Source organism: Bidens hawaiensis, unplaced genomic scaffold (genome assembly GCF_021521415.1).
Source record: "Bidens hawaiensis isolate Kalapana, Puna unplaced genomic scaffold, B.hawaiensis_p1.1 tig00032489_1, whole genome shotgun sequence".
Taxonomy (NCBI): Eukaryota; Viridiplantae; Streptophyta; class Magnoliopsida; order Asterales; family Asteraceae; genus Bidens; species Bidens hawaiensis.
Window position 1 is genome coordinate 240,380 of NW_027495549.1, and position 5,368 is coordinate 245,747.

Below are 5,368 nucleotides of genomic sequence, written 5' to 3' on the forward strand. Positions count from 1 at the left end.
AAAAAGACAATATTTAAGGTCCTGGACACCTGCATCGAATATTTTATGACACTACGAAAGAATCGGATAGATTTGATGTCCCGAGTGCTTTCCCGTGGCCCGTTCGAAATTTTGCTACTACGGCCAAAGGGGTATGTTCCCCGTCAGCCCGAAAAAACTGAGTATGGGGCTATTCACCCAAAAAGACAATATTTAAGGTCCTGGACACCTGCATCGAATATTTTATGACACTACGAAAGAATCGGATAGATTTGATGTCCCGAGTGCTTTCCCGTGGCCCGTTCGAAATTTTGCTACTACGGCCAAAGGGGTATGTTCACCGTCAGTCCGAAAAAACCGAGTGTGTGGCTATTCACCGAAAATGACCATATTTTCGGTCCTAGAGACCTGCATCGAATATTTTATGACCCTACGAAAGAATCGGATCGATTTGATGTCCCTAGAGCTTTCCGGTGGCAAGTTCGAAATTTTGCTACTACGGCCAAAGGAGTATGTTCACCATCAGCCCGAAAAAACTGAGTATGGGGCTATTCAACCAAAAAGACAATTTTTAAGGTCCTGGACACTTGCATCGAATAATTTATAACCCTACGAAAGAATCGGATCGATTTGATGTCCCTAGAGCTTTCCCGTGGCAAGTTCGAAATTTTGCTACTACGGCCAAAGGGTATGTTCACCGTCAGCCCGAAAAAATTGAGTATGGGGCTATTCACCCAAAATGACCATATTTTCGGTCCTAGAGACCCGCATCGAATATTTTATTAACTTACGAAAGAATCGGATCTCTTTGATGTCCCTAAAGCTTTCCCGTGGCCCGTTCGAAATTTTGCTACTACGGACAAAGGGGTATGTTCACCGTCAGCCCGAAAAAACTGAGTATGGTTCTATTCACCAAAAATGACAATATTTTCGGTCATAGAGACTTGCATCGAATATTTAATTACTCTTCGAAAGAATCAGATCACTTTGATGTACCTAAAGCATTCCCGTGCCCCTTTCGAAATTTTGCTACTACGGCCAAATGGGTATGTTCCCCGTCAGCCCGAAAAAACTGAGTATGGGGCTATTCACCCAAAAAGACAATATTTAAGGTCCTGGACACCTGCATCGAATATTTTATGACACTACGAAAGAATCGGATAGATTTGATGTCCCGAGTGCTTTCCCGTGGCCCGTTCGAAATTTTGCTACTACGGCCAAAGGGGTATGTTCACCGTCAGTCCGAAAAAACCGAGTGTGTGGCTATTCACCGAAAATGACCATATTTTCGGTCCTAGAGACCTGCATCGAATATTTTATGACCCTACGAAAGAATCGGATCGATTTGATGTCCCTAGAGCTTTCCGGTGGCAAGTTCGAAATTTTGCTACTACGGCCAAAGGAGTATGTTCACCATCAGCCCGAAAAAACTGAGTATGGGGCTATTCAACCAAAAAGACAATTTTTAAGGTCCTGGACACTTGCATCGAATATTTTATAACCCTACGAAAGAATCGGATCGATTTGATGTCCCTAGAGCTTTCCCGTGGCAAGTTCGAAATTTTGCTACTACGGCCAAAGGGTATGTTCACCGTCAGCCCGAAAAAATTGAGTATGGGGCTATTCACCCAAAATGACCATATTTTCGGTCCTAGAGACCCGCATCGAATATTTTATTAGTTTACGAAAGAATCGGATCTCTTTGATGTCCCTAAAGCTTTCCCGTGGCCCGTTCGAAATTTTGCTACTACGGACAAAGGGGTATGTTCACCGTCAGCCCGAAAAAACTGAGTATGGTTCTATTCACCAAAAATGACAATATTTTCGGTCCTAGAGACCTGCATCGAATATTTAATTACTCTTCGAAAGAATCAGATCACTTTGATGTACCTAAAGCATTCCCGTGCCCCTTTCGAAATTTTGCTACTACGGCCAAAGGGGTTCGCAGTCCTCCCCTATGCTACAAATACAGCACGTATAAGGTTCACAGTCCTTTCCTATGCTGACGCCTATCTACATTATGTATAAGGTTCGCAGTCCTTATCTACGTTTACATATATCATCTACTTCACGTATAAGGCTCGCAGTCCTTAACTACGCCATCACCAGCCGAGTCTATGTCCGACAGAAGCTAGAGGGATTTGCCATCCTAACTTACTATGTCGAACGTAGAACTCACATGCCATTCGTGTACCTATATACACATACTTACATTATAACATAAGAACACTCTAGGCATTCCTTACCTCATTCATTTAACAACCATACCCCTTGTCGTTACGTGCAATATCCGAAGATCGTTCACGCCCCGACAAGTATTCATTTGAAATATTCATACATCTTCGATATATAATATTCGTACCTTTATTTATAACCTGACAGTACGCGCAATATCCGAAGATCGTTCGCGTACCGACAAACAATCATTCATATCTATCACACATATCACATATGACATACACTTATCACTTAGGATAAATGTATTAACAACACATCGAGTATGCACATAGCCCCGAAAACATAACAAGGAATGGGGCTAGAAACTCACCTGAATTCTGCTTCTTTTTCTGATAGCTGTAAATCCCTTCTCTAACTGAGCTCGGCTGACTGTACATGTTACACGTATCAATACTCGTCTGATCTAATCTGGTGGCCTAGTATTAGCTTACTTTAACTTATCGCTTTATAATTTATTTTCTAACCAAACTTGGCTTTAGGCGAAGTTAACCCTCGGGCGAACTTAGCTCTAGGCGAAGTTAACCTTAGGCGAACTTAGCTGTAGGCGAAGTTACCAGCTAGGCGAACTTAGCTTTACAGCGAAGTTGCCATCAGGCGAACTTGACCTCAGGCGAAGTTACCAGTTAGGCGAACTTAACTTTACAGCGAAGTTGCCATCAGGCGAACTTAGCTTGCAGGCGAAGTTCATCGCGTTGAAGGCGAAGTTGCCCAGATGAAGGCGAAGTTACCCAGACAGCCGCTGTTCGGTTTCTTTTCAGCATTTTGAGCGATTTTAACACCCTTGCTATGGTTCAATATCACCCACTACGCTTCCCGACCATTTTTGGTCGCTTATACACTAAAAAGCTTGGATCTTTAAACCTCAAAGATCAAGAATCATACCTTTTTGGGCTTGTTTGGATCTCGTTTACTTGCTTATCACCTCTAATCGCTCTCTCTCTCACTCGGGTCTGCCGGATCTGCTCGGATCTGCCTTCGGTCCGGCGGCGGTATGTGTGTGGTGTGTGTGTGTTAGGGAGTTTGGTGAAAATGAAGATATTTTGGGATTTTGGGGGTATTTATATCCCTGAAATCCCATTCTCATTTAACCCATCTCAATTAATCCAAATCCATAACCAACGTCCATTACCCGACACTAGCCCGACCCATACCAACTCCTATTCTTTTATTTATTTCCTGATAACCCGAGTAAATTTCGGGATGTTACAAGTCTTCCCTCCTTAAAGAGATTTCGTCCCCGAAACCAAACTTATTCCCTATAAAAGGAAAACTTCTTATATTTACACGCTTTATTGAATCGCCTTCGTTTTCTGTGTTACCCTTCTTACTTCCGACTTTGCAGTCATCGAATGGTGGTCATGTGTATTAGCTATTTAAGGTAGCTTGTCCATGAGGCCCTCAATGTACCAAGTCTCGTTTCGACCTTCAAGAGGCTTTGTCCTAAATCACATTAATGCTAAAGCCTAAGTCGACACTCTATCACAACACGTCAATTTATCATGACTAACATGCATTCAGACAATTTGTACCATAATTAATAAACACCAGTCTAAATTTCAACATAAAACAACACGCATCGAGTCATCAATAAGTTACACATAGATTTAATACTTATGGCTAGCATCTAGCCTTCTTGAATGGCTTCTCTAAGCATACGGAGGAATCTGTTAAACCTCAAGCACTCTTCTCTCCTTCATGTCCTCCCTTTGGCTTCTTGCAATCCCTTGCTAGGTGCCCACGTCCTCCGCAGTTGTGACACCTATGGTAATCATTACATTCCCAAGAGGAATGTCCTGCTCTTCCACACCTGTAGCAAACACCTAATCCCTTTCTGCACTCTCCGGGGTGTCTCTTCCCACATTTTTCACAAGCAGTGAACCCCTCTTGCCTTGCCTTCTTTTTGCGTGGATCCACCTCATTGGCTTCCTCTGGTTCTGGGGTTGGGTTCTTTTTCTTCGGTTCCATCTTCTCCCCTTCACAGTTGGCAAGGTCCTCATAAATCATCTCGGCCAATTCCACGGCCGGGTCAAATGTTGCGGGCTTACTAGACTTAACCAAAGTGCGAACATTCCGTGGAAGTCCCCTTACGTAACACTTGATCCTTTTAGCTTCGGTGTTCACCATGTCAGGTACCAACCTAGACATGCGGTTGAATTCAGTAGTATACTCCCGTTGTGTCATCTCTCCCGCTTTCAAATTCAGAAACTTCATCTCCACTCTTTCAACTTCTGTATCAGCGCAGAACCTCTTCATCACCATGTCCTTTAGGTCATTCCAACTCATCGCCTTGATCTTTTCACGGGTCTTCCTCTGCTCCACACTCTCCCACCAATACATAGCCTCATCTTCAAAAGATTGAGTGGCATAACCGACAGCTTGGTCAGGACGGCACTCGCTAATGCGGATAACCTTATCCATGGCGGTTATCCACTGAAGAGTAGCGATTGCGTCTCCTAAACCAGTCAGCTTAGGCGGGTCACAACCTTTGATGGACTTATAGTTGCAACCGCCTCGGCCCCTCTTCCTATCATCATCTTTCACAGTCCTTACCTCACTTGAGTCACCCCTTTCCCTCTCGTCATCCTTTCTATTATTACCACCTGCCCCTTCAACAGTTCATTCACGGCTTCCTGCAGATCCTTCGGGATTCAGGTTTTTCACAGCAGCAACTACAGCTTGAACAATGGCTGCTTGAACTGCAGGGCTAAGTTGAACTTCTTCGTTGTTGTTCTGGTCTCCTCCAGCGGCGCTTCCTTCATCTTCGGTGTGGGAAGCTTCTTCTACCGAGGGTTGCCGGACAAGACGAGGCCTGCCACGACATCCAGTGCGACCCCCAGTTCCCACAACTTCTCCAGCTCCAGCCATCAGTATTCTTAAAGGGACAACACAAACATCATCACTCAAGGAACTATTTAGTACAAGGATAGCAAGGCAAACAGGTAATAACAGTGGCCAGCTGTGACTAGCCTATCACGTTGCTTTCCGTGTCCTATTCGCTTCCCTTTATGAGTCTATTTGTGATGGTTCTACTTAAGCAGTTAGTCAAATCAAACAATCAATTACTTCTATCCTTATCGTTCACGTATCTTTTCTTTCTCATTAACATATATCATTTAATCATACACCTTACCTTTACTGATTTTTGCTTGAG